Source organism: Elgaria multicarinata, chromosome 13 (genome assembly GCF_023053635.1).
Source record: "Elgaria multicarinata webbii isolate HBS135686 ecotype San Diego chromosome 13, rElgMul1.1.pri, whole genome shotgun sequence".
Taxonomy (NCBI): Eukaryota; Metazoa; Chordata; class Lepidosauria; order Squamata; family Anguidae; genus Elgaria; species Elgaria multicarinata.
This window is the reverse complement of record NC_086183.1, coordinates 28,895,973-28,904,699: the sequence shown is the minus strand read 5'-3', so window position 1 is coordinate 28,904,699 and position 8,727 is coordinate 28,895,973.

The following is an 8,727-nucleotide window of genomic DNA, read 5'->3' as shown; positions in this document are numbered from 1 at the left end:
ATGGCAATTAAACTGAGAAAAATACACTTCTGGCACCAATAGATACTTTGCAGAATAGATCAGGGCTCATGGGAAATTGACGGAGGGCCAGGGCCCCAAGTGCCCAGGCCTACTGAAGGCCCTGCGTTTGTCCACCCTGCTGCGTTTCCCGGTCCCTCAAGCAAGCACACACTCCAGCAAACTGACACGGGGCAGCCATATCAGTGAGCATAGGCGTGCTCAAGGGCTGTGCCAGCTGTGCCCAGGCACACCCTAATGTTCCAAGCAATAAGTGCTAAATTGAGGGGGGCATTGAGGAGGGATTCAGAGGGGGATCCAGACACAGCAGTGACGGCCCTCCGGCTGCTCTCTGGCTGCTCCACCGCGCAGAAATGCTGTCCCTGAGAAAGCATCATTGTTGCCAGCAGCAGGAATGAAGTGGCAAGTGTCACCCTAAAGCCCCACCAATGCTGGGGGGTTAGGTAGGGTGACCATATGACCAGATTTGCCCGGATTTGTCCGGGTCTTTGATGACAAATCCAGGAGGGGGAGGGGAAATCTGGATTTTCTCCAAAGAGCAGCTCTAATGGGAATTAACAAAAATGCTTATAACTCCGTCATTTTTAAAAATAAAGACATGAAACTTGGCACAATGGTAGCTCTTAGGAAGGGATTTAATTTGAAACAGATCCGTTCATCCGTTGATTTTTTAGGGATTTTTTAAAAATTGAGGTTTTAACATTATTTTTAAAATCGTCATTTTTAAAGATAAAGAGATGAAAGTTGGCACCATGATAGCTTTTAGGTAGAGCTTTAGCCATACCAAATTTGAAACAGATCTGTTCAGCCATTGATTTTTAGGAATTTTTTAAAATGTGAGGATTTAAAAAAAATTAAAAACATTATTTTTAAAGATAAAGAGATGAAACTTGGCACCATGATTGTTCTTAACAAGGACTTTAGCTATGCCAAGTTTGAAACCACCCAGAGAGCTTCGGCTATTGGGTGGTATAAAATGTAACAAATAAATAAATAAACAAACAGATCTGTACATCCATTGAGTTGTAGGATTTTTTTAAAAAGTTTGAGGTTTCAAAATTATTTTTTAAAAATAATTTTAACATGGCGACCATGTTGTCCTCCTTTTTGGTTTCCAAAATATGGTCACCCTAGGTTAGGAGCCTCTCCTCATTCCACCCCCCTCTTGCAATGGCCCTCCCATGGTCAGGCAAGCCGAAGGCAGAGTAGGGCGTTGGTAGCTAAAGTGTTTAAAAAATAAACAAATAAAAATAATGTCCTTTATGACTGAGCATTCAATAAATGTTCATCTTTACAAAAATAAATAAATCCCTGGGTGCACACCCTAATGAAATGTGCTGCGCGCGCCTATGTCAGTGAGACTTCTTTATAGCAGGAAATCTCACAGCAAAAGCTTAACGGTTACATGCTCCAGAAATCATATCGCTGACGGTCAGTAAGCTCTAAGACAGTCCAGAACAGCCCAAGCTAATCACGACCACCGTGACTGAGATCCTCTTCAATGTGGTTTTCCCGTTGCTATGCTCTGAACCTTGGACAGCTCCTTTAGAGTTCTGATTGGTTTTGACTGAAACCCGGAGCGGATCCACCACCCTACTCACATTGGAGTCACCAGCCTCCACTGGTGGTGGGAGGAGAGAGAGAGAGAGAGAGAGAGAGAGAGAGATTTCCGCGCCCATGAAAAAGCCCCCAAAGTCTGGCCTTTGTAAGATGGAGGAGGTGTTTCTTAAGAAGCCTTCTTTAGGTTAGTCGGTGGGTTAATCTACTAACACCTCCTCCACTCTATTTTGCAAAGGGCAGACTTTCGGCTTTTTGTATGTTTGTTTGCTTTGCCTAGAAACGTTTTCCTTTTCTCTCTTCCCCTCACCCTATTATTAATTTATTTACTTGTTCCTTAGCAATGCAGTTTAAAGGTCCCTTCTAGAGAATCTAAAAACACTCTCAAATCAGGACCGTACATTACCCACCTCTGCTTTAGCTGGTCAAGTAATTATATCATCGTCATCATCATCATCACCAGCTCAGTGCAGATGGTTCTTTACAGGCTACCATAAGCAAAAGGCTCCTGCATCAAGAGGTTTACACTAAGTGTAAATTTAGGCCAGACAAGGGAACACTACAGGCTTGTGAGATTTGCTTCATTTTTTAAAAAATACCCCCCCCCCCAAATTCACCAACTAGAGCCAAGTTGGTGGTGGGGTTAATCACTTAGAATTCTGTAAACCGCCCAGAAAGCCCTGGCTATGGGAGTGGTATATAAGTGTAATAAATAAATAAATAAAAATAAATAAATAAATAAATAAATAATTCTGAGCCCAGGAATTTGAGGTTCAGGTTTACGTAGGGTGACCATATGAAAAGGAGCACAGGGCTCTTGTATCTTTAACAGTTGTACTGAAAAGGGAATTTCAGCAGGTGTCATTTGTATATATGGGGAACCTGGTGAAATTCCCTCTTCATCACAACAGTTATAGCTGCAGGCACCCTGCCCACTTTTAAATCTGGTCACTCTAGTATAGCTCCTGAAGCTTTAACTGTGGTAATGAAGAGGGAATTTTACCAGGTTCTCCATATATACAAAGGACACCTGCTGAAATTCCCTTTTCTATGCAACTGTTAAAGATACAGGAGCCCTGTCCTCCTTTTCATATGGTCACCCTAGGTTTTCTCTTTGTTTAATCTGAGTAACAGAACTGGACAGAGCTCATAAGAACATAAGCAGAGCCGTGCTGGATCAGACCAAGGCTCCATCTCGTCCAGCGTTCTGTTCACACAGTGACCAACCAACCATTGACCAAAGACCAACAAAGCTGAACAACCATCTGTCAGGGGTGCTTTAGGGTGGATTCCTGCACTGAGCAGGGGGTTGGACTCGTTGGCCTTGTAGTCCCCCTCCAACTCTACTATTCTATGATTCTATGGTTCTATGAAAGCAGGACATGGTGCAACATCACCCTCCCACCCATGTTCCCCAGCAACTGGTGTGTACATAGGTAGACTGCTCCTGTTCATAGAGGTAGAATATAGCCGTCAGGACTGGTAGCCATTGATAGCCTTCTCCTCCACGGATTTGTCCAATCCTCGTTTAAAGCCACCCAAATTGGTGGCCGTCAGCACATCTTGTGGCAGTGAGTGCCATAATTTTACTATACCCTGTGTGAAGTTCATCATCTGTTTTCAAAAAACAATCCACTCCTGATTGCCCCACCGCTTTTTATTTACTTGGGCTGGGGTGGGCGGTGGTGTCATTTTATTATTGCATTGTTAAACAGCCGAGCGTGAGAAATCTTTGCTGATCTGGGCTTCCTGATCTACCTTTTGTCCACTCCTTGAGGTGGCAACGGAAGAGACAGCAGAGGGAGGAAAAAGAGATGACAGTGAAGGGGTCAGAGCTAAGGGGTTTACTGGAAGAGCAAGAGAGAAGTGGCATTTGGAGCGGTCCCTTCTTCTGGGAGCAGGAAAGAAGGGTGCATAATTAATCAGCCTGTTGTGCATTATGGCATGGCAAGGGATGAGCAAGGCACAGCGTGAATACGGGCAGGGGTGGAGCAAAAGATGATTTGGGGCCAGTGGAGGCCCCGGGTTTCAGACAGAACCAGACAGAACTCTTAACAGAACTTATCCAAGGGAAGCACCACTGGAATGTGGCCTCGGAGTACTTCTCCGAAATCTATTTCAGCCCTCCGGCGGAAAGAGCTTCAACAATCCCTGCTCTAAAGTCATAGCTCCAGGCTGCTTTGGATTTGGGCACCTCTCCTTTGATCTTGCAAGGATGGGGAACCTGTGACTCACCAGGTGTTGTTGGACTGCAACCAGTGGAGGCTGGTGGCTCTGATGTCAGTGGGGCGGTGAAGCCACTTTTGGGTTCCAGTCAGAACCAGTCAGAACTCTAAAGGAGCTATCCAAGGGGTGGACCATGAATCCACTCCGGGTTTCAGTCAGAACTAGTCGGAACTCTAAAGATGTTCTGACTGAAACCCAGACTGGATTCACTGCCCCACTGACATCGGAACCACCAGCCTTCACTGACTGCACCTTCCATCATCCCCAACTGCTGGTTAGGGCTGATGAAAGTTGCAGTCCAACATTGTCGGAAGGATCATGGGTTCCCTGCTAGTTTTACAACATGAACCTTCAGCAAGAGACCTTGTGGAAGATATACCGCCTTCTAGCGCCCCGGAAAGATAGGGACCGGTAAGTAGGAGAGGAAAGGCACTCTGTACATGCCTAAAGCTGCTCCGTCCTCAATTAGTCTCTCCTCTCTTCCCAGCCCTCAGCCATGTTCCAGGACTAAATCTGACAGAAGACGAGAAGGCCTGCCTGTTATATTTCCTGGTTGGGCGTCTCTTAACGCTTCTGGAACAGTGCTGGAGCCAGAAATGAAGGTGGCAACTTTGGCAGAGCCAGGAAGCAGCCTGAATGGGGCGGGCGGGAGAGAATGTGTGAGAGTCGATTATCACCAGGTGTGTTTGCGCAGAGGCGAAAGAGCAAGAAGATTGGAATAAAGGGAGCAGATTGAGGAAGCACACGCCGGTGTGCAATCACACCCTATTCTAGAGTTACAAATTGAGGAACCCCAAGCCAGGGGGAAACTGGGGCGGTGCCAGAAGGCTTGACTGCCAACTATCCCCCATCTTGGCAGTGAGCAGAGCTGCACGGCTGCGCTCTCTCCTTTGCGTGGAGCCGGGTCAGACGCCTCCCCCAGTCCTTGGCTGGCGTTTTTGGGAGAGGCTCAGGTAGCTATGGAAGCAGGCTTAAGAGCCCCTGGGAAATGGAGGACGTGACTCGCTGTTCTTGTATATCAAGCTGCCAGCTGCTCACCTGGGAGCCCCACCCTTCTCCACTCACCTTGATGTCTGGCCCAAAAACTATTTACAAAGGCCAGGTTGGGGAGGTGGGGGAGAGAAAGCCAGGAAACGGCATAAATGTATCATGGTGGCCACCAGGGGGTGGAATTGTTCTGTTCTCTTATCCGCCCACCTTCTGCAGCATGGATGAATTTTTCTCTCTGCTAAATTTCGGTTGCACATTCAAAATGTTTGATGGAATTGAACTGAAACAGTCCTAGATCTCTGGATCTGCTCTTCACCTGCTCCTCTCCTCCCACTCTGCATGGGATGCCCAATGGCCACCAAAATCGGAGACTGATGGGTATCCCAATAAGATTGCATGCTAAAATGCCTGGGGGGAAAGAAAGATCTTCGCCTGGAGCTGAAAAGATAACAACGATGGTGCCGGGTGAACTTCTTTGGGGAGGTTTTTTTCCCCATAAGTGGGGCACCACCACTGAGAAAGCCCTCTCCACTCGCTTAGCTTCCGTTGGCTGGAGGAGTCCCCCTGAAGATATAGGAGAACATTCAGCACTGTTACCACGCCCAGTGGCTGAAAAGAACCTTCAAGGTGGCTTAAGATACATAAAATGATCACTGAGTAAAAAACATTTCAATGAAAACACACCTTCGCTGTAGCAAATTCAGTCAAAACTTTAAAATTCAAGCAGCAGCTGCAAACACTTAATCAGATCAAATGGTCTTCACTAAAGCAGGGCTGATGAGCTTCTCTGGAGATGGAGTGCTACCACCAGGGGGCCATCACCATGAAGGCTCTGTCCCTGCTGCTCACCAGCTTGACCTTAGACAATGCCAGTGAACAGAGCAAGGCTATGGCCAGTGACCATAAACTGGGGGAAGAAGTCAGTAGGCATCCTCTGGTACCCTGAACTCGGTGGAGGCTGCTAGCTTTGATATTAGTGGGGCAGTGAATCCGCTCCAGGTTTCAGTCAGAACCAGTCAGAACTCTCAAGGATCTATCCAACATGCGAAGCCTGATTGGCTGAAACCTGGAGTGGATGCACTGCCCCACTGACATTAGAGCTACCAACCGCCACTGCCTGAACCTTCTAGAAATGAATTGGGAGCAATTGCACTAAACCACACTGGCTCTCTTTTAACAGCCATCCTGGGAGCCTGGAGCATTGTACTAATTCATCAGTCTGACGTACCTTGGATAGACTCTTGATTTCCGGCAATTGACCTCGGCAGCTTGAGAGCCTGAAATAGTTCCGCACATTCCACTGCAATTAGAATGTAAGCCTATGCGGCAGGGTCTTGCTATTTACTGTTTTACTCTGTACAGCACCATGTACATTAATGGTGCTATATAAATAATAATAATAATAATAATAATAATAATAATAATGATAATAATGTGATTGTAGTATGCAGGAGCAGGATAGGACGTGTTCTCCCAAATGGCCCCATCCGACAGCAGTGCATTTTTTAGATGAAATCTCATAAACTGGGCAATCTGTCTCTCTTTCTTTAAAAAAACTCAGTGATTTCCTCCTCCTCTTGGTTTTACTGGCAAAGCATTACTCTAAGGAGTGGAGGTTGAATGTCGTGTCTTCAGCATCTGGTTGGTCTGGCGCCCTTTGTCTCTGAACCACTACTAGTGGCTTCCACTGAAATACAAGAACATCTTATCTTGTTGACCCTAGACTTCCCTGCCCCTGTTCTAACTTTAGAATTATTTAGAATCCAATAAATAAATAAATTCACAAGCTTACTCCAAACAGATGCACCACCAATTAACTCAGGGTAAAACAGTCTTACTTTAACTCTAGTTTCATCAGGGAGCAAACAGGAGCATTTTCAAGATCACACTCTAATTTTTGATCAATGAAAGTGCTGCTGAGTATTCATAATTTTTATGGATTTCATCGTTGTGGAACTCTGTAAATTAGGGTGACCATATGAAAAGGAGGACAGGGCTCCTATATCTTTAACAGTTGTATTGAAAAGGAAATTTCAGCAGGTGTCATTTGTATATATGGGGAACCTGGTGAAATTCCCTCTTCATCACAACAGTTAAAGTGCAGGAGCTATACTAGAGTGACCAGATTTAAAAGAGGGCAGGGCACCTGCAGCTTTAACTGTTGTGATGAAGAGGAAATTTCACCAGGTTCTCCATATATACAAATGATACTGGCTGAAATTCCCTTTTTATGGATTTCATCGTTGTGGAACTCTGTAAATTAGGGTGACCATATGAAAAGGAGGACAGGGCTCCTGTATCTTTAACAGCTGCATAGAAAAGGAAATTTCAGCAGGTGTCATTTGTATATATGGGGAACGTGGTGGAATTCCCTCTTCATCACAACAGTTAAAGTGCAGGAGCTATACTAGAGTGACCAGATTTGAAAGAGGGCAGGACTCCTGCAGCTTTAACTGTTGTGATGAAGAGGAAATTTCACCAGGTTCTCCATATATACAAATGATACTGGCTGAAATTCCTTTTTCTATACAACTGTTAAAGATACAGGAGCCCTGTCCTCCTTTTCATAGAGTCACCCTATGTGAATAGCTAAAAAGTTCTAACAACAGTAATAAGCATTTATACAACATGTTTCAGTTGATCAAATCCAAGGCCCCCAAGCACTGGAGGACAGGGAAGGATATACCGGATCAGAACCCAGAAATCCAGGCTCCCCTAGAACAGGATGAAGGGCTGAAATGAGGCTAATTTGTAGATCATTGCTTCAGGATATTTATGGAAATTTATTTCCTGTATCCATGATCCTGTTGCCCAGACATTGCGAGAACTGCTGGAGCCAGTCCAAAGGAGTGTTAGAGCAGAACAAACAACGTTATGAAGAGTGAGTTGCTTGCCCTTCTAGAGAAGAGTTTGTGTTGCATAACAGCAACAACAACAACAACAACAACAACAATATAGCACTTTCTAACAAAGTGCTGTACATGCGAGTTTACAACAAATGGAATAAATACAACTGCTTGTGCAGTTAAACTAGGCCTGCAAGAGAGACAAGGAGATTTGTGCTTTCCTGTATGATATATGCTCTCTCAAGAACTACAAGTCCCAGAGTTCCTTCTGCTCAGGCAGGAGGGAGGGATAGCTGTTGAAATTGACAAAGCACCATAATGTTCAAGGTCACTGGTCCCAGTGACAGTGAAAGCCAGTTCTACTGGATGGATTCACAGGCATAAAATAAATGTGAATTAAGTGTCTATTTCGCAACTATCCTACAGATCTTTCTGAATGTTTTCCTTATAAAATGTTACATCCAGGAAGTGGGGGGGGGGGGAACGACACTTCAGGTCTAATTTTGGAAAAGAGTCTTTATTTATAAGATAAATCACACTTTATCTTATTGAATGAGACGTTGGTGAGAGGCTATTGACAAAATCTCTCACCAAATAGTCCTGAGCAAATTTAGCATTCATGGAAGAGAAGAGTTCTTATTATGGATAAGTAACAGGTTAAAGAACAGAAAGCAGATAGTAGGAATAAGTGCTAAATTCTCCAAATGGAGGGGTGTAAACAGTAGGGGTCCCACAGAGATCTGTACAGGGACCCATGCTTTTCAACTTGATAAATCATCTGGAATTATGAGTAAGAGAGCAGTGATCATATTCCACTTATACAAATGTATGGTGTGGCCACACTTAGAATACTGTGTACAGTGCTGGTTGCTGCATTTAAAGAAAGACATTGGTTGGTTGGAAAAAGTGCAAAAAAAGGACAACTAAAATGATCAAGGGGTTGGAACATCTCCCCTATGAGGAAAGCTTACAACAGCTAGGATTGTTTAGCTTGGAAAAATGGCAAGTGAGGGGAGACGTGACAGCAGCATACAAAATTATGCGTGGTGAGGAGGAAGTGAACAGAGAGGCATTTTTCTCCCTCTCCCAT